The sequence below is a fragment of the Marmota flaviventris genome, chromosome 3 (assembly GCF_047511675.1).
Source record: "Marmota flaviventris isolate mMarFla1 chromosome 3, mMarFla1.hap1, whole genome shotgun sequence".
Taxonomy (NCBI): domain Eukaryota; kingdom Metazoa; phylum Chordata; class Mammalia; order Rodentia; family Sciuridae; genus Marmota; species Marmota flaviventris.
The window spans coordinates 134,472,381-134,494,672 of record NC_092500.1 but is presented as its reverse complement, the minus strand read 5'-3'; the positions used below and the strand labels follow the sequence as shown (position 1 = coordinate 134,494,672).

At 33.3% G+C, this 22,292-nt stretch overlaps 1 pseudogene; it reads right to left on the bottom strand.

Annotated features, from left to right (window-relative positions):
• Positions 1-15,858, bottom strand: part of LOC114107296 (tRNA methyltransferase 10 homolog A-like) — a 31,347-nt pseudogene extending 15,489 nt beyond the window's left edge.
• Between the last annotated feature and the right edge of the window lie 6,434 nt (positions 15,859-22,292).

Genomic DNA, 22,292 nt, shown 5'->3' with positions numbered 1-22,292 from the left:
AGAAACACCCACGTACACATCAGAAAGTCATATTTACATTGTAAGGAAAAAAATCCAAAATACAAAACATCCGTCTATTGGCGGCAGAAGCAGAGCTTTACATTATTATCAGGTCAAAATTAATCCCTAATTGGAATAGTCTCTGGCACCTATGCTATTCTTTCAGCACACTCACTGGCTTATATTTAAACACATATACACATATATAGTGCTCTCTTTCTCTCTCTCTCTCTCTCTCTCTCACACACACACACACACACACACACACATGCTCCACATACAAAGTTTTTCAAAACCTATTTCTATTTTTAATATCCAAGATCACATCATATCAACATACCTACTACTTTAAATGAAATGAATATAATAGCACAACTTGATCCTCATATATATAAATAATTCCAAAGTAATAGGATATTTAGGGACAATCCAAATTCTTATCATTTTGCATAGCAGTTTTGTTAGGTAGCATCAAAGACCATGTGAGAGGGGAAAGTATCCAATTATCTGCAACTTAGTTATGATTTTTTTTGCTAGCAATATTCAGCAGCAGAATATTAGTATAGAAATGGCTGAGAGTTGGGTATATCTATGGGTGAAAGTGAGGAGGACTCAAGCACCAGGAACAGACTGAATGTGGAGAACATTGAACTTTGACAGAATTCCTTGTCTCTTTCACATGCAATAGATTTTCTAAAAGGAGTTGGCTGAGGTCTGGATTCAATGCTGTATCTCAGAGCATCTTGAATGCAAGACAAGTCCTACAAATGTAGTTACTTCTAGCTGTACCATCTGCAATCCTTGAATTTTCTGAGAGATGAAGCATGTGTGTGTGTGTGTGTGTGTGTGTGTGTGTGTGTTAAACATCACAGGGTTCTCTGGTTATGAATATGAAAGTGTGAGGATAAAGTATTATAGAAGCTGAGGGTGGAATCCAGAGTAGAATGGTTCTGCACAAAATAGTGTAGGTGAAAATTTAGCTTGTTCTATGTTTTATTTTTGGTTTTCTCACGAGAAATGAGGAAAGTAAGGAGGTGGGGAAATAAAAAGGCCAATAGACATAAATGGAGTAACAAAGATTTTTCAGAAAATCGTTATTCACATTGATTATTAAACAAACCTCGGCTACTTCTCCAATTTTATTAGGATACTGGTAACAAAGCCCTTAGGGGAAAAGTCTCTTTCTTTATATTGTTTTTGTTTCTGCTTTCTTAAAAAATAATATACATACGTATATATTTACATATATATACATATATATAGTATATATGTATACACACATATCTACCTGCTTTCTTAAAGATGTATGTATAAGTATATCCACAGCTATACTGTAGATATGTATTTTACACATATATAGCCTGTCCCAACTTTTGGAGAAATTTCAGAAAGAGAAACTTAAAACCCACTGAGTGTCAAAGGAGCAAGTATTTGGGCCAGAAACATAGAACAAGAGGTAATAACAAGATTAAAATTTCCTTGGTATATTTAGAATATCGAAGGCACTGGACTTTGCTTACAATGAGGAAGGGAAAGTCTAAATCAACTTTCTGAGACAGTGGGACTTAGAGGACATTTAGTCAAGGGAAATAGTTTTTTACTGTGCAGATAAACTATGAACAGAAGGAGACTGTGTGGGAAAATGTTGATATGACAGGTGCTCACCGATCTTTTTTTGTTGTTGTTAACCTGAAGAGTAAGATGAGCTAAAAATAAGGTAGCATTTAAGCCAAACAGAATAAAAAACCAGGTACTACTCTACAAATTCCTATTGTCTGATAATGTCCATGGTATCATGCAAACATGATGTGTTTTTGTGTTTCTAGGAATTTGTCCTTTTTTTCTAAGTCATACCAAATTTTAGTGTGCAAATTGTTCATAGCACTCTTTTATAATCAGTTTTATTTGAGTGGAATTGATAGTAGTTTTCCCAATTTCATTTATAATTTTAGTAATTTGTTAGTAATTTGAATCTCCTCCATTTTTATTTCTTTCTTTCTTCTTCTTTTTTGTTAGTCAATCTACTTAAAATATGTGGATTTTGATGATTTTTTTAAAATTTTAACTTCTTGTTTTGATTTATTTTATTTTATTTTCTATATTATATTTCATTTTACTTTTGTTCTAATATTATTTCTTCCTTATGCTACCTTTAGGTTTATTTTTTCCTCTTTTTCTACCTAATTAAATTTGGACTGTTGATTTGAGATCTTTCTTGTTTTCAACAAATGAATTCAGATCTATAAATTACCTCCCTCAGTCCTACATTTGCTATATGCCATAAGTATTAGTATGTTGTATTTTAATTTTTATTTCTCTGTTTGCTAAGTTCCTTTTAGGTTTATTCTTTGGCAAATTGGATGTGGAGAATATGATGTTTATTTATTTATTTATATATGATAGCAGATTGCATTACAATTCTTATTACATATATAGAACACTATTTTTCATATCTCTGGTTGTGTACATGGTATATTCACAACAATTCGTGTCTTCATACCAGTACTTTGGATAATAATGATTATCACATTCCACCATCATTAATGTGATGTTTATTTATACAAATTTGTAAAATTTCCAGATTTTTTTTCTGTTATTGATTTCTAACTTTATTATGTTATGATCAGAGAAGACACTTTGTAGGAGGTTTAGTTGTTTAATCTGTAAGAATTTAATGTATGGGCTAATATATGGTCTTTCCTGGGAAATGCTCTATGAGCGCCCAAGAAAATTGTGGGTACTATTCTTATTGGACACAATATTCTATTGTTTGGCATGTTTGGATAATAGAAAACCATGATGCTATTCTTAATGTTTACAGTCTCACTTTTATGCATTTTAGCACTGCCAAAATATGATTTGCGTGAATTATGCATACAATTGTTCAGGAAAATTTAAATTATATTATCTGCACTAACTGATCAAGACAAGTTTCTGAGTGAAACACAGTGAAACATCTTTGATGAATATGATTAAAGAATATTCTATACCAGAAAGCTGCTATAAGATCATTTTTTGAGTGTATGATCTCAGAAATTTTAGTTCTAAGACTTAAATAAATGATATTTAATTGGCTTTAAAATCCTTTTTTACACAAGTGTGTTATCCTGTTTCTAATCGTAAACTAAGTGCTTCATGACTGAGATCCTATTGTTCAGGGAAAAGAATGTTAACAGTTATTGCAAGGACAGCTTTGAATAAATACAGAAACAAAAGAACAGAGCAGTCCATAGCAAGGAAAATATTTATATGTTACACAATTCTCACAAAACAGAAGAGCAGAGTGCTTTAGGACAAAAACAATATCTATTTTGCATGTACAGGGCTTCACAGGAAATTTTCTGTTTAGTTATCTACAGGAAAATTGTCATTACTCTTTATCTTCATTAAAATAGAAGAATCATCAACACTCTCAGGAGAGATAATCGACCAGAAAACTTGTCACCCCTGTCCTCTTCATGTTAATGAAGCAATGCCAAAAATGATACTAGTAATATTAATGATACTCAATTACTTCTTCTTTAATTCTACTACAAGTAGGCCATTTTAAAATCATTTTTATAGAATATAAGCAGCAACCCTTCAAAATAGATAGTGTTTCTTCTATTTTACAGATAAAGAAAAATGAGCTTTTGAGTACAGAGAACTATAAATACTAACTGGCTTTAATATTTAATCATATTTCAGTTTTATTTTTAAAAATCAGTTTTGAGACATAAACAGATTTTTGCAAAGAAGTCTAGAGATTAGTGTTAATAATATTGGCTTTTTCTAAATAAAAATTACTGCACTTTTACATTTGTACAAGGACTATGCATGATAATGGCCATTTATTATGTTTTCTGGCTCTTCAGCAGCTTTGAATACTCTTTCTACTTTGGAGATCTCCAGTAACTTACAGATCCTGAAGGTGACATAAGTGTCATGGATCAAGCACACCCATGTAGATATGCACTGTAAGTGAACTTCCATGAGTAGTTCCATTTTTGGCCAAGTGCAATGAGGAACTCATTTTATGATAGGCTGTAGTCAATGTACCCTGTGCACAGAGTCAACAGTGCAACTCCAGGTTTCTCTGCCCAGGAGAAGTCGTAGTGAGGTTTTAATCCTGAAAAGCTGAGAGGTGACAAATATTCTTTAATAAATTCTATCATAAATTAAAGTGGATGATGAGTTTGTTGTTTGCTTGCTTCATTTTTGTTTTTAAATTTGGAGCCTTTATTAACTTAGTTTTTATTTAGAAACATTAAGAAATACAGGAATAGGTTAAAAAAAACTAATAAAATCTCCTAAAATTTGATCACCTAGAGATTTATACTGTTAATATTTGAATGGTCATATTTTTAAGTATCTTTATATGCACAAAAATGTTACATATGCATCTCTGTGTGTAGACTCCTCATAATTGCCTATTAAGCAAGACTGTTTCTGTCATTTAATAAATATGTGCTCAAGTCCCAAGGATGCTGAGAACATACACTAAGTACCTCCATATTTAAATAAAGGTGTTAAGTATATTGACATATGATTAATTAAAAGATAGCTGTACTGTATTTTATGGAGCTCTGCTCAGATCCCTCGTCCAAGACCAAACACTAATTGCCCTAATTTCTGATTTTGGAAAAGTGTCTCTCTACAGCCTTTATTTGAATAAAGAAAGCTGAGGCTTGCAAGGTCACAGACCCTGCTCAGAGATAGTACATATTGAGTGACTATTTGATGGAGGATTTAAAATGCAGAGCCTTTTTGAGTCAAATTTCAGAGTCTTCCACATGACCTGTTGAGGTCTTTGCTATAACCACATTGTGATTAAACCTCTCTATCAAATCCTGCTTCTTTCAGGATTGTCAATAGCAAATCTCAATAAACTTGCACATTATTCTTCATATCAGAACCTGTTTTCAAGGGAATTCCATCTCCAGCAATAGCATACTGTTCTGAAAACGAAAAGGAAGACTAAGTAATTGGGTCAGGTGGGAGTGATTATAGAATTTCTCAGGTATAAACAATACTGCAGTGTTTCAGCTTTGCTTGAAATGAGAGAAGGTAAAATCATCATTCTCCTAATTTCCTTAAGCCAGTCAAGAAGGGCCTGAGGGGCAAAACCACAGAGCTTCGTAAATTATGCCTTCTAGAAAAGCAAAGCTTCCCCCTTGGACAAAGATTGTTTGAAGTTATTTTGAACTCATATTAATAATAATAATAATAATAATAATAATAATAAAAGAGTGGGAGTCAGCTGCATTTCTGTCTTTCGTTGGGTCAAGGATGCATCAGTTATCATGACCCAGAAGGAGCCATCAGTAAAGGACATAAACCACAAAGGATTACTGCTAGAGCAAGAAGATACTATAAGTAAGGCTTGAACTGCACTGTAGAGCTATTGAGATGTTGTGGAAAATTTGGAAGGTTGGGACTAGTGGGAGGCTCTTGGTTCACTGAGGGTATAAACTTACTAAGTAGTTCTTTTGGGACCCACGGTAGTTGTGTGACTCCTTGAGTTCCCATGAGATGATTCTCATAAAAAAAAGCAAGTCTGGCCCTGTCAATCCTCTTTCTCTTTCACTTCCTGTTTGAGATGTGATTGCTTGCTCTAACATTTGTTCCTGCCACTATGTTCCACCATGTGGTCCTCACCAGAAATAAGCAAATGCAGGCACCATGTCCTTGAACTTCCAGAATATCAGTTAAATAACCTGTTTCTATTTATAAGTTAGCTCCTTCAATATTTCATTGTAGTAACATAAAATCAACTAATAAAATGCTACCATAACAGAAAATATGGCCTTAGGAAACCTAAAAAGAAAAGAAATTTATTTCCCCTCAGTTGAAACTGAGAAGATTAAGAGACCAGCATCTGACAAAGGCCTTGTTGACTGTGTTTTCACATGGTGATGGACATCACATTGAAGAAGGGCAAAGAGAGTAAGAAAAAGGGAGTTTGACTTGTCCTTTTATAATGATGTTCATCCCACCTCTAAGGGCTGATCCTCGTGGTTGTACAATACTGTTACAATGACAGCAACTAATTAATTACTATTAATTAATACTGTTGCAACGAGAATTCATTTCAATATGAGTTTTTGAAGAGACAGATATTTAAACCACAGCAAAGTGTAAAATAATGACTCTGTATAAAATAAACACGCACTCAAAAATTCATTTCATCTACTAATGAGAGATTCAGTAAGAGGTCACAATTGGTTTACAGAAGAATCCAGTAAACAGACAAATATGTAAGCCCATCAGGAATGTTGCAATTAGTTTTCCTAATGCATGCAAAAGAGGCAAAAATCCACAGGGCAATAATCAATTGCATTCCAATGGTTGAAATTTGCATTTCTATGGACATGAATCATTTGCATTGTTATATGTTTTCTACAATTTACAAAGCTAAAAAATAGGAGGCAAGATAACTCAAGTTAGGTAACTTACTCAGTCACTACTATCCTGATAGTAACAAAGGACAGAAGCTGAGGATATTTTTAAAACAGCTGCAGAAGAGTGCATCCTCTTCGTCAAGGTATAATTTACCCCGTAAAGTTTCCAAAACATCTCACTAAGAAGCACATAAATGGACAATCATTTTGGATGCTTGTCAGGAAACAACACTGAGTAAGAAGTTCTATGTCCACCTAATGTCCAGTAATCTTCCCTATTCCTGGAGAAATGAGAGGCATACTAATGGGTAGGAGAGGGAAAGAGGAAAAGACTACTCCACAGGAAGTCCATTGATGGCCTATGAGAGTAGATAGGGAACAGTTTTAAATTAAATGTGAAGTTCAAGTTTTTGTGTAGATCAGATGGATGTTTTAACTTAAACATGAGATTACATTGAGAAAAGTTTCAAAAAAAATCAATTATACTGATTATTCTATATTTAAACATTCTTATCTATTTTATTTTTCTCTTTTCTAACTCATTCCTTCACCATAATACTACCTAGTGCCCACAGCATTGCCCAGAATCTAATGTACTCTGCATCTGCTTCTGATTATATCCAACCAAATGGGACAGCAGCAAATCATCAGAAAGAGGGAAGAAAGGAACTTCAAGGTATTTTTTTTTCACTTATGCATACCGTGCTGGGTATAGATGGTTTTAATATGTATATGTCTTACCCATGAAGACAATATTTGTGGAGTTTGAAATTCAGTTTCTTGCTTCTAGGACTCAGGCAACAGTTCTCTAACCTAACCTCTGAAAACTTACAGCTTATTACCCACCATTGTTCTAAGACCCTGGGTACTTCCCTGTTTCTTTTGGGTCCCTTTGATCTTACTACTATCACTGTAAATACAATCTTAATAAACTTCTTTTTATTTCAATGTTCAGGATGCCATCTGTTTCCTGATGTGACCCAGACGGATGCATATTGGATCTGTCAAAAATATCATCCAAAGCCACTAAAGTTCTGATGGAATGTGATTAAAGCACTGGTCTGAGAAAAGCAAAGCAGTGCTCTTCTTTAATTTTATTAGGTCAAATTTGTTTGATGATATATATATATATATTTTTTTTTTCGTGTGTGTGTGTGTGTGTGTGTGTGTGTGTTTGTTACCAAGATACTCCATGAGACCAATTAGAAAAGGAAAAGTTTATTTTGGGCACATGTTTTCAGATTTCAGTTATTGGTCAGCCAACTCCAGAACTTTGGACCCAAGGTAAGGCAGAATGTCATGATAGAATTTTACAGCAGAGGAATTAGCTTCAGTCATGTCAGCCATGAAGCAGAGAGAGAAGGGAAGGGGTCTCAGGAAGATGAAATCTTCCATGGCATATTCCCAGTGACCCATGATCTCCATCCATGCCCAACCCTCCTGTAGTTACCAACCAGTTAGTTTATTCAAACTAGATTGACTGATTAGGATTCATCTGTCATAATCCATTCATTTCACCTCTGAATGTTCTCACATTAACACAGGAGCTTTCAGGGGACACTTCATATTCAAACAATAACAAATATATTTACAAGTCATCTATTTAATAATTTATGTTATTAACATTAACATATTTAAATTATCTATTAACATTAATATATTTAAATACTTTTTAAATATAATAAATTATCTTATAAATTGCATGTTACAGCCAAGCAGTATTCTTCAGTCAAAAATATATCAGGTAAATCTTTAATATATGATATCACTTATTATGTCTCATATTATTCCATTTCTCTTGATGTGCAATAATTCATTTAACCAAATTCTCTTATTATAACTATTTAAGTTCTTCACAGTTTGGGGATAGGATAAACAGTGGTTTGATGTAAGTCCTTAACACATTTAATTTTGCATATAATTCTACCAATCCATTTTGCATTGCAGTCAGAAAATATTTTTTAAAACACAGATTACATCAATTTAAATCCTCAAGAACTTCAAATATGAATAATATTTTGTCCATGTGCTCAAACAGTGCTATAGCTATATGACTACCATTAACTAAAATTTACTATACACTGTACATTGTATTTGAACATTATAAAACCCTATTATTATTCTATCTTAATATTTTCAATCCTTACTTTTTGCAATCAGGTAGACAAAACATTACCATCTCAGCATTTATTTGTAATTGATAATTTATAATAGCTTTCATTTGATTTATAAATATCTTCATATTAAAAAAATTATTGACTTGTATGGCATATTTGCTTTAGAAATATTTTTCACCTTTGCTTTGTTTGTATGTACTTTTATTTTGTGAATTAATACAGTTCTTTGATGTATGAATATAAAAGTTTTTTTATGAATTCAAATCTAATCATATTTATTTATGATCTCTGTTACCTATGAAATTTAGTAATGAATTCTGAACCCTAGAGATTATGAAAATATTCACTTACATTTTCTTCTTGCATCTTTAAGATAGATATTTCTCACTTAAATCTTTGATTCATTAGCATTTTTTTTTTTTTGCTGGCATGTGTAATTTTACTACCTATGGCTTGCCAGACATTTTATCACTGTTGATGCAATTGCTCTAAAACAGAAATGATTACCATGTATATGTATATGATGTTTATGTTATGTCAACTTAACATCATCATAAAACCTTCATGTGCTCAACTCAATTTTAATGAGAGTCTAGAAAGTAGAATTTTGTGTCTATCTTGAGACAATCACTTTTAGGTAAATGTCTCTCCTAGGTTTATTCCCAGAATCATTATATTCTCCAGTCAGAAAATGATTAAGGCTGATAGACTATATAACAAGCCTAAGTCATAAACTTAGTTCTATTAAGTGTGTATATGTCAAAATTTGAAACTTCTACATAGGTTAAAAAAAGAACTCATTAAAAAAAGGAAAACATAAAACAAACTCTTGGCATATGCACAAACACATTTTTATCTGCAAAGTGTCTTGAAATTGTTTATGTTATGTTAACAGCAATATTCCTTTCCACATTCCATCTAACAGATCAAAAGAGACAATATACGACAATACAAATTTTGGAAAGAATGTGGGGAAACCCTACTAAGGAGAATGTAGTTGATACAAACCAGTTAAAATTTTTTGTTAATGCCAAGTGCAGTTGTAGATGTACATTCTCAATGAACAGGTGACTGTATTTCTGGGATCTTTCAGAGCCATCAAATTGTGCCCAGACTATGAGTATTTAGCTAGTAGTTAAGTAGGAGTTGGAGGTAGCTCATCTTTGGCTCTGTGCCCAAAGTCATGTACTTTGATATAGGATTCCATTAAAACAATATAGACCCTATTTGATTCCACAAAAGTGCCTCAGGATATAGCTCCAGCCATGTGTCTTGTAGTAGAACTACCACATGTGTGCCCAAGAAAGTCAGAGACAACATAGCCATTGCAGTACTATCACTAATATAGAAATATATAAACTAAACAGTGTCCATCAATAGGGGAAAGAATGTCAAGCTAAGTACTTAGATTTTGTTATATATATATATATATATATATATATATATATATATATATATATATATATACACACACACACACACACACACACACACACACACACATGTGTATATATGTAAAAACAATCTAAATTAATGATGCATCTAAAATATAATGCAAAAATAAAAACAAAATGTGGCAGATTAAAATAGTGTTTTGTCATATATGAACATAAAACATATATAAAAATAATAAGTTTGTCTGGATAGTGCATGTTTTAGATACTGTATTAGATATTAACACATATTGTAAAAAAGCATACATGGAGAATGCCTAACAGAGATACATATTAACTTAGTGGGGCATGGAGGGGTAGGGAGGGAAAACTAATGGAAGGTTGAGGCTTTAGCTATGTCAGTAATTACCATTGCCATTTGCGAAAGAAGCCAACACAAAGGACTTAAAAAGGGGAAGAGAAGAAACAGAGGGGATTGCAGGGGAAGGTGGAGAGAGAATGGGAAAAAAAGGAATAACTAAATGATGTTAGAAGGTTTTGAAATGACAAGTGAATGGGAGGGAGCTTCATTCCTTTCTTTTCAATGTTTGTAAACTATTCTAGCTAAAAACTAGAATATTATAATTTCTATTCCTTATATGTATCTTTAAAATATTATCAGTCACCTTGTAATATGATTTATTTTCTTGTCTCTTCTTAAAATATAATATAATACAAACTTACTTGGGGGTAAAAGTAAAATTGAATTTAACCCAAAGTTGACTTTGTAAAAATAAACTACATCTTAATTTAGTGTGTGTGTATACTAAATATATATTAATTGTATATATACAGATACATAAACTACAAGCTAATTTAAGATTGTCATCTTCTAACAGATAGTTGAGTCTCAGACAATCAAATTAGCTGATTACCAGCTGATCAGACCATGCCTCTAAAAGGCAATGCTTCATCACACCATGACCAAATGGGGCTAAGGTCAGCCTGCAACCAGCCAAGTCTGTCTGTTTCTCATTTCCTTCTTCTGTCTAAAAAGCGTCATCCTCATGCTGAGTGGAGCTTTCTGCTCCTCTCCTAGTATGGAGTGTGCGTGATTCATGAACCATGCTTTGCTGAAATGAACTCTGCTAAACTTAATTTCTCTAAAATTATTCTTTTAACATGATTCTTGAGCAGAATGTCTTGATGTCAGCTTAATATTTTACTTCACAAATTACTTATAAATATGGGCCTAAGCAATTTTTTGTGTATTAGAATTCATGGAATTAATGCAGCATCCATTTCTTCAATAATGTTATATTTCTTTAATAGAAACATCTCTGGAATTTGTGATTAAAAAGTTGTTGCTGTTGAGAGGCATCTAAAAGTAACAGACTCATGAAGAAAATTCACAGGTGTCTTCTAATAGCACAGTCAAATGAGATGGCTAGTCTACAGAGTATATTCATGGCTGATTTTCTACACTCCAGACAGGAACAGCTGCCACTTGGAACAGATGTATTTTCTGTCTGTTTTCCACTTCTACCAAGTTGACAAGCTCTTTCTGAGCAGCTGAACATACAGTATGGCTTTTGGCACAGACTATCTGCTTAGCAAAGTAATACCTAAAACCATTTCAGGTATACTAAAATACATAAACCTATATACTTACAAATCTGATATTTTATATAAGTACCTTATTAAATTATTTGCTGTTATCTTGGAAATGGAAAAGTCCAGGGAAAAATCCTTGTATTCAATCCCACTGTGAACTTATCTAAGGAAATAAATTCTAGCACCTATACCTGTTTAAGCACTTAAAATGGGGGTTTAAAAACCACTTCCCAGAACTCTGTGTGCCAAATTGTCCTTATTTTTAAAAAAGAAAAGGAGAGCTTGTATATGTTGTATTCTTAAAATACATTGAGATTTTATAAAGGAATGTTAAGGTCCTTATAGTCATGCCCTTGTTCAACTTCAAAATTCTAAATTTTAAGTTAAATACAAATTCTCTTGTTTCTATCCTACACCTTCTTCCTTTTCTCACTACTCAATGTGTATAATCATAAAGTGAGTCTAGCTACCCCAATTTTCACACCTGCTGCCCAGGAAATGACATTTCTCTTCTCTTCTACATTACTCTGATTTCTGGGACCTCAGTACAGGTATCATGTCTCTGTCTCTAATAGACTACAATAATAAAGCAATGAAAATAGTAAACATCAATACTATAATAAACTTTCTACTAAATATGTATATAAGTTAATACGTAACTTATATATAAATAATGTGGTTGTTTAAATATAGCTCTCACATATTTAAAAAAAAAAAAAAAGATAAGAAACTTACTTTGCCAAAGCTCAGTGAAGGTTTCTGACATCTTTAGCTGTCAGAGACAGAGAACAATCACGTTATTTTAAACAAAACTTCTCTATTTCCCTACAATCACTGTTTAGAAACTAAAACAGCTCCCTTTGGCCCATTCTCTCCTTCCAACCTTTCCAAACAAATGTTTAGTTATGGTTTTTGTGTGAATGCAATTCAAATTGCTCTTAGTGTCTTGAACACAAGCATTCACACAAATCATACAAATCAGTTCTGTTATCATCAGTTAATAACAGAACCATACATGATATAGACAAACAGATATAAAATTGCATGATATTTTTATACATGCATATATTATTTCCAGAAACATAAATACCTTTGTGTTAGTTTGAATATTCTTATAATATACAAGACAGATGCAAAATATTCACTTTAAAAACCAACAGTTTTAAAAAATATATGTAAGGAAAAAAGAGATAATAAGAACTGATATGTTTTGAATCAGATAAAGGCAAAATTGATCCTTCTAAAGTAATATCCTTATAAAATAATCTAGCCTGCAAAAATTCAATTTTACAATTGAAATAAATTGCTACCATTATAGAAATTAAGAAAATGGATTAAAGAGATTTTCATCTGTTTCATCATTACTCCAGAACATGAAAAGGCCACAATGGAGGCTCAGGCATAGACTCTGCAGTCCAAAATAAACGAATTATCAAGTAGCAAACTGATATTTCTTCCTAGGATTAGTGTGTATTTTTGAACGAAATAAATTGAATATAAAAGCTGCGAATGGAGGATACGATCTCATACATAACATTTTAGTAGACTTAGAGGACATTTATGAATATCTGCCCCCACAAATAAATATATAACAAATTAGAAAAACACTGATAGAAAGGTCACTGATGTGAATTGAAAGGTCAGAAGGCACATCCTGCGAAATTCATTCCAGAAAATGAAAGAGAAATAGGGTATACTAATAAACCAAAATATTCTAAAACTCTTATTTGAGGCTTAAAAAGCAATTTTTTAAAAAATGATACAGAGTTAAGTTGTTTTATGCATAAACAAAAAATTCTTATGGAGTTCAAAGGTCTTTTCATTACCATTTATCTCTAAAGAGATTTTAAAATTTACAAAAGAAATAAGAGAAAATATTTTTTCCCTAATTTTAATATTCTGTGAAGCACATCACTTTCTCCTAATTTTTCTTAAAGAAAACCAGGTAATGTTAGTGTGGTACATATTGCCTGCTAGATTCAGTGCTATTTTCCTTATCTGCTGTTTGTCTTTATGTATTGACACTGGTTCATTCTTGCCATATTCCCCTTCACTGAAACCACTGTCTGATCCACTTTCAACCATGGCAGACTGTTTGTCATGGGAAGAACTTTCACGAGCTTTGTCTATGAGAACACCCCCTTTCCTTTAGAGTAAGATCTTGAAAAAGGCTTCTTGCCAGTCTCTTGTTTCCAGGATCTTCCAGAACAATCTCAAATACATTTTTTTTAACTGCCAAAATTTTCAATTATAAATTTTCATAAAATTTCCAGGTGGAGTGGTACATGATCAATTCCCTAATCTGATGCTTGTTTATATGAGAATCCCTTGTGATCTACTAATCCTCCAATCATATATGCCTTTGATTCATCTAATTCCTTTATTATACTAGCAAAGCTGATGTCAGATAAATCAGATCTTCTTTTCTTATATGAGTTCATTATAGTTTTCTGGTTTGATGTGGGTATCCTTCCAGATGTCGCATCCTTTGTCATTTTCTTTTTTTTTTTTATAATCAATGATATATAGTCTTTATTCTGGTAGTAATTAGACAAAGCAATTTGACACTTGTGAAAACAAAATCATATCTTATAGAGAGGAAAAAATGCTTACTTTTTCTCTATAGATTAATAGTACTCAAGTAACTGAAATAGTATTATTAAATTACAGTGATATATAATTTTAAAAGGATTAAGATGTCACAGAACACATTGTTGTTATACTCCCATTATAGTTGGTTACCTCATCATTTAAGCCATTTTTTTACTGAACATTCTTAAGGTATAGGTTTTGGGATAAAATCATTAGGAGGGGTCAATATTGGGTTCCCACAGATTAGCCTGGGGCATGTTTCTATGCAAACAGTGTGAGTCCACAGAAGAATTAATAAATGCTGAAAACAACCTTACACTGTTCTCAACAGATTCTTTAGCAAAGTGACAAAATATATAAATAAGGAATAATGTTACTTGTAATACAAGAATAGGGTTTCAAATAAAGATATTCTTTAACTCTTTACCTAGGGTTTTTATAATGAATAGGTTGAAAATTTTTTAAAAACATTATCTACATTAAGTAATATAGTTTTTAATATTTAGCCTGTTGATGTGCCAAATTACATTAATTGAATATATCACTTGCTTATAAATATATAATTCTTTTTATATGTTGTCAGACTCAACTTGGTAATACTATGCTCTATTGAGGAGTTTGACATCAATGTTCATAAGATGCATTGGAGTAGAGTTTCTCAAACTGAATTAGCATAAAAATTTTGAGAAAGTATCTGTGATAGTTGACTGTCAACTGCCCACTTAATTAGGTCAAGGGATAATCAGACGTTTGGTAAGGCATAAATTATTTCCACTATTTCAGTGGGGCCTGGACTCTCCCTTCTCCTGCTGAAAGAGACAAGTGTTTACACATTTGATGTGTCTGTGAAGGTGTTTTAGGAGAAGGTTGGCATTTCATTTCCATGAACTACTGCTATATGAATATTTTAAATTTTAAAAGCCAATGTTAGCTGCCCTGAAGTTTATAAATGAAGGTTTTAAAAAGAATATGGGGGGAATATGACACACAACACACACACGCATACACACACACACACACGCATACACACACACACACATATGTAACTGTAGGATTGCAAATAAGGATATTGTTTAAAATTCTATGAATTGAATTCATTAATTCCTTCCTCTGCTCCTGACTACTCCCTCTTTCTCATCATTGTAATTTTGCTTTTTACAAATAAATACTTTTTGTATTTGTTTGCATTTAAGTCAAATTAAAGCATCTATGTGTAATATGTATACATTATATGTATCAGAGACTGAGAAGTCCCATGATAGACAGTGTACAAGCTGAAGATCAGTAAAGCCAGTAGTGTGGTTCAGCCAAAGCCCAAAAGCCTCAGAACAAGGGAAGGCAATGAAATAACTTTCAGTCCAAGACTGAAGGCCTGAGATCCCCAAGGGCCACTAATTTACATCCTAGAATCCAAAAGTCAGAGAACCTTGTGTTTTGAAGTCTAAAGGCAGAAGAAATTTGTCCTTTTTGGTCCATCTGTGTCCTCTAGATAATTGGATGGCGCTTGCCCACATTGAAAGTAGATCTTCCCACACAACCTACTAATGAAATCCTTTGTCATTTTCATCCATGTTCTTCTCCAGTCCACCTCCTCAGCTGGTGAAGTAAAACTGCACAGGATGCAGTGCTTGCTGGTTATCTGCATAACATCCTCAGATCAAAGTAGTCTCCACCCTCCACCGTGTAACTCCCTGCTCTGCCTCTGAGAGTTGAAGTTTTCAAAGGAGAACTCACTGGAGATATAGAGAACATACCAGAGAGGCTTTCTGAACCAAGTACCATGTTCCCCATCAACTCAGATTGAGATACCAAATAATGTCATCTGGAAGGTCACCAGCATTTACTGAGACTTTCAATGTTGAAAGGAAGCAAGACTTAAGTGAAGATCGGGAAAGAGAGAAACCAAGATTAGATGAAGGGATTGATCTCCATCTAAACAACAATTGAAGAAGCTAATAAAACGGAAACAATGAGAAGAACAACAAGAACTTTGCAAACAAAAGTGGCAAGAAAAATGCAAGAGAAAGAAATTCGAGTGATGCTGTCAACTAGAATCAAACTCAGAAGGAAATGACAGAAAACAGGTTTGAAGACATGTTGTTCGTAGTACACTCTGCCTTATCATTGACTGTAATTTTGATGATTTGATGGTATTAGAAGACATTAAAAATGTTATAGGCAGATACAAAAATGTTATGCAGGTATCACTTCTGAGAAGGCTTTCTGATCAGAAAAGCCATGCCTGTTTTATGTTCCCATAAGTATATCTCTATGATGGTAGTTTTCCTTTAATTATCGTACTTATCTATTGAATTTTTGAGGTCTGAGCTGTCTCATGGTTTGGTATCCTTGATACCTTATACAGCTTCACAAAGCATAGCAGTCATTCAATAAATAGCCTTGGAAAGGAGGAAGAAAGGAAGAAAGCAAGGAAGGAAGATGATGTCATGCAATTCCTTTAATGCAATTAGTATTATAGTGATTTTGAAAACTAAGATTTACATTTCATCTGATTTTACTAATATTTACAGTTACTGCTGTTTTTGAGTAGGAGTGAGTGGGTTTAAGATTGCTCCTCAGAGGCCGGAGTGGTGGCACATGCTTATAATCCCAAAAGCTCAGGAGGCAGAGGCAGGAGGAATGCAAGTTTGAGGTCAGCCTCCTCAATTTAGCAAGGCTATAAGCAATTTAGTGAGACCCTGTCACAAAATAAAAAATAAAAAAGCTCAATGGTAAAGCACTCCTGAGTCCTCAGTACAAAAAATAAAAATAAAAATTGTTTTTAGACACCAAATTAGTTTATATCAGTTTTGTTCATATGTGACAGGTTACATTTATAAAAAATAAAAGTAAAAATAAGAGAAAAAGTACACCTAAGATAAGCTCCTTTTTTTGCCATTATAAATGATATTATTTGTAAAGAAAATATGACTTTATCAAATGTCTGAAACAAAACATTATTTCTTAGCATTATATTTCTCCCATTTTCAGATTGTGAAGTATTAATGACAACATGGTAGAAAGGGGGTGGTGACAGAAACATGAGAAGACACATGAGAGTCCCAATATGCTATCAACTTATCAAAAGCACATAACTATTATAATTTATTCTCTTCAAATGTAGAAATCTTTAGTATAATTTATGTTTTTCAAACACCAGTACCCAAGTATTAAATTCTGCCAGAAAATGTATTATCTTTCATTCATATGATGAAAAGACATGTTTATGGTTCTATAAAATGAGGAACATGTTCCTGCTAAAAAAAGGATCATTAATGAGGTATGCAAATAGGTCTCTCATTTACTTTTGGAATATTCATAAAAAACAAGTTATTTATCTAGGGAAAATACAGCCACCATAAAGCATAACAAGCACATCTTCAATCTTCCCTACATTTTAGAAGATACGGGGATGTTAGGGAATGTCAATGAGAAATATTTTGGGTAATTTATGTTGTTGGTTCATTTTATTTTCCATAGATTAAAAAGTTGCTCAATTGCAGATGGAAATCTTTCTGTAACAGTTGTTAATTACCGCGATTCAGAATTCGAGCTGAAATATCATAAGGTGTAAGCATTTCTGATTTAACCACTCCACTTGTTTAGTCATTTTATGTTAGTTTCACTCTATGAACAAGTACATACTGCTTTGAACCACTTCCTCAGGGCTGGATATGCAATGTGACCTTGAAAAAGGGAAGAAGCCACTTATTCTTCTATTAGGTTATTTTATTTTAGAAGAGAGAAAAGATTCTCATTTCTAGGAGCCACAATTTCTCAGTTGGGTGCCTCTCACAACAGGAAACAGTACTTCCTTCCTAAAAATCCTCTGAGCAACCTTCCTTGAGCATAGAAGCGTCTCCTGGCACTTTGGTAAGGAATCCTCACGGGATAGTTGTTAATGGTGTCGGCGTTAGTCCTCAGGACAAGGCTGGTATCCACCTACTGGGAAATTAGTTATGAATCATTGATGCACAGTGACTTCCCTTTTTCATGAAGACTAGATCAAAAGGAGATAAGATCAGCTTGCAGTGAGGATGAAATAGGATAGAATAAATAAGAAACAGGTAGAAAGGAGACACAAAGGAAGGACAAGAAAATAGGAATTTAATTCAGAAGTTCCCCATACTTGTGCAGGTCTGTCTCTCCATAAGCCTGTCTCCCTTCCAGGGCTATTACTCCCTAATCCTGTCTCTTTTCAGGGTGTATTACTCCAAAATTCCTGAAAAAAAATCTATAAATCTACCAGTACTAAACTAAGCAAAGAGAGAAATGGTATCTTGAGAAACCTATAACTTGAGTGACTTTCCAGTGCTACTGATTGATGAAATAATGAAGACTATATTAGCCTGAGGATCCAAAGATTGGCCAGACCACCAGAACCTGTCTTGAGATCACCAGACTTGTTTTATTCCTATGTAGAATTCCTTTTGTTCTTCTAGAAAAGAGCCAAGACCCTCAAAATATACATCTCTAATGCTCAAGATGGCTGGAATTCTCCTTTGAAGCAATACTCCTTGCTTTAGCCCCAAAGACACTTCTCTATTGAAATTGTACTCATTCTCCCTGATCGTACATCTGCTTTCCCAAATAAACCTCTATCTATGTTTTTGACTTATTCATGCTGAAATTCTTTTCCATTTAATATTCCAACAACATCACAGCTCCTTGTCAAGTTTCCCCCTTTCTCCAGGAACAACTCAAATCCCTCTCACTAGATACCTCTTCTTTCAATGACAACAGTGACAGAAGTGAAAGGGATTATAAGCCATTTTAAGTAAAAGCTAGTTGATTTCGGCAAAGACTCTGATCCTTTCCAGTTGGGCAACTAAACATGGGAGCCACACCTAGTGGGCAGACTTATCTGATACTAGGTCTGTTTTAGTCAGCTAAAAGATCTGATCAGAACAAGTGTAGAGAAGGAAAAGTTTACTTTGGAGTTCATGGTTTCAGAAGCCTTAGTCCATAGAAAGCCAGTTCCATTCTTTGGGGCTTGAAGTGAGGCAGACCATCATGATGGAAGAGTGTGGCAGAGGGAAGCAGCTCATATGATGATCAGAAGGCAGGGAGAAAACCACTTGCCAAATACAAATATGTATCCCCAAGCCACACCCCAATTGCCATCTCCAACCACTTCAATTATCACTCAGTTAATCCCTATCAGGGGATTAATTCACTGATTGGGTTAAGACTCTCACAATCCAATCATTTCTCCTCTGAACCTTCTTTCCTTGCTTGTCACGTGAGCTTTTGGGGGACTACTCACATCAAAACCATAACAAGGTCTATAAAGGTCAATAAAGCAAATATCTAGAAAAAGTACATTGGATCAGGTTCAAAGCTGGAGTGTGGGTATGGCATCTAGTAGCAAACCTCTTCTTTCATATGAACCCAGTTATCCAAGCTTGGAACTTAGCATAGCATGGAATTGATCACAGTGACCTATGAAACCTAGAAGCTCATCATTAACAAGAGAAAAAATAAGTAAAAACAATAAAATAAACAAAAGTCTGAAAAGGGAAGGTTCACTCTCTTTTCCCTGAATCACTTGAAAGTAGATTTCTCTTCTTCCTGATTATGTTTTTTGCTTACGTATTTACGAAGGTTCAAGGGGATTGCCAAGAGTTGAATTGCCACACAAAACCCAGTTGAAAATCTGAACATTTGTTTTATTTCAATAGATGACAATTATTTAGAACTTTCGATGGGCCTAGCAATTTATTCTTTGTAGTAACCTTATGGAATAGCTACCATTATTATAAGCTCTGTTGTAAATCCACAATGACTCATAGGTATAGATGATGAATAAACAGAAATTCAGTGAGCACCAGTGACTTGTCCAACACTATAGATTTTATAAATGGTAGTACCTGGACTCAATTTAGCCCTATTTGAATATAAAATCGCTACAGTTATCCACTTAGCAAACTGTAGTTTAGATGTTTATATTGCTCTAAAGCAGAAATGAGTATGCTGGACTGTACATGTTTAAAGCTAGGGAGCCAAGATAAAAGAAATGCAGGTCATGATGTGTATTTGTCTAACAAGAAATAAACCAATTTTCACAATTTATATTGATGGACTTTAAAATTCAATCCTAATAATAGAGAAAAAACACATATATACACACATATGTGTGTGTGTATATATGTATTTATATTTGTATATTTGATGGTGGTTATATAGGTCTACTGGTAAGAACAATTGACATAATTTGTTGGGGGACTAAAATTTCACTAAATTGAGGTTCACAATTAATGTTCTTTGTTATCAAATTTACTATAAACACTTATCTATAAAAATTTCTTTGTCATAAGTCTGAAATAGTTAACACCAGATTTGTCTTATGGGTTAAGGTGCGTTTGTTCAAGGAAACTACAAATCTCTTCATTTTTCAAATTTTAAGTGCACCAAGAAAGCTTTTCTAGTAGCTTCACGTGTAGGCGAGACTTTTTCTTGGTAAAGTAGGAATATTTCTTTCATATACGCTTTCTTCAGCACCAACTCAGCACATGAAGAACTACTCTTTGGAGATTAAATTGTAATTTTAGAGGATTTTCCAGTAAGTTTTTGAACCTCTGTATTATTTATCATACAGAAATTTAAACATATAAGGAAAAATTACACTACATACAAAGCAAAGTACTTTTTTATTACCTTATAAAACTATGTGGAAAATTAAAGGAAATATAAGGAATTTTAACACATACAAACTACTGATTAAACATAATCCTCTTAAAGTGAGGATAGCTCACATATTTGTTGAACTAAGGCAGCAGAAATCATCTGACTCAATAAGATTCTTAATCAAAAACTTTTAAATATGTTATTCATTTTGAAGGTCCAGAAGTTTTGACACCCATAAGTAATGCATACTAAATAATAATATTGTAATCTTAAAGTTATGCACCTTATATTAATGTGTTTAAATCCCAGATATATTTTATGCTCAATTTATGGATGAAATTAATTATATTTCATTTGAAAATTATTCAAACCCAAGAAAGGTCTGTCATTCATTTTTAAGATTTATTTTTTTTGTCAGGAAAATGTAATACTCAGGTTTCTGATTAATTATCCTTAATTTATTCCAATTGTTTTAAAAGAGTGGTATGATATTGTTAGTGCAATTAGAGATTCTTAACAAGCCTTTTAACACTACTTTCTTAACCCCAGGATCTGGCTTTGATTTGCTTCTCATGTAGCATGCTGTTAGGAGTAATTTTTTAAAAGAATATTTAATAATTTTGGGTTTGTGTGACAATAGCCAAGATAAAAATAAGCACACGAGTAAACTTGATGAATAAATACTCTTGTCATGCTGATATTTCTTAAATATCAAGAATTTGCCTTGTCTGAGCTTCTAAGATCTCAAGTGCGTTTCTTATCTTCCAAAATGTATTGGAGTAGACAATGCACAGATAGAGTTTAGAAACTGTATTCTGCTTCTTTCTAAGCATGTGGATTATGCCCTAGGTCATAAATCTGGCTGTCAACTATTTAAAAGCTTATTGGGAAATCCAAGGATCGGGCACTAAGTCAATTGTATCAATTTAGCTTTCAAATTAAAAAAGAAAAACGAAGAAAGGATGACATGACTAACATTATTTTTAAGACAACCATGAAATTAAGTTCTTGCCCTTGTGACTAGTCTCAGAAAGCCAGATCTAATGGAAATCTGTTAGCAGTCTAATAAAGTACTGGGTGATATCAATAATTGGTTTACAATGGGCAAAGGAGACATAAAACCTGGTCAAAGAGCTTCTGTAGAAGTCAGTGATGCTGAATTGTGCAGAGATGGACTGAAGAAAAGTTATAGAAGAAGCTACAGTTACTTGTCATGTATTTCTTTCTTCTAGCGTTAAAACTGTCAAAAATCTTGTTCCCCTTGAAAAAGCATGTTACCATATATCACTTGGAAACTGTTGGGAGAATTCAGTGGGACAGTTGAAAAGTCCCTTTTGGTTGGTGAAATAGATCTTCTGGAAAGACTGCATCAGCATCAATTACCCCAGGTTTCTCTTGAATGGTAGCAAGGCAACTGAGTAGGGAATGATTTATAGAACTACTTAACACATGTCATGCTGGGTGGGTAGTATCTATGGGACATGTCCATGGAGGAGAAAATAAAATCCATTCTGTAATGAAATATTTGGCTGTAGATGGCAAAAGATAAATTCTAGAAATGGAGCTCCCCTGAAGAAATTCACTAAGAA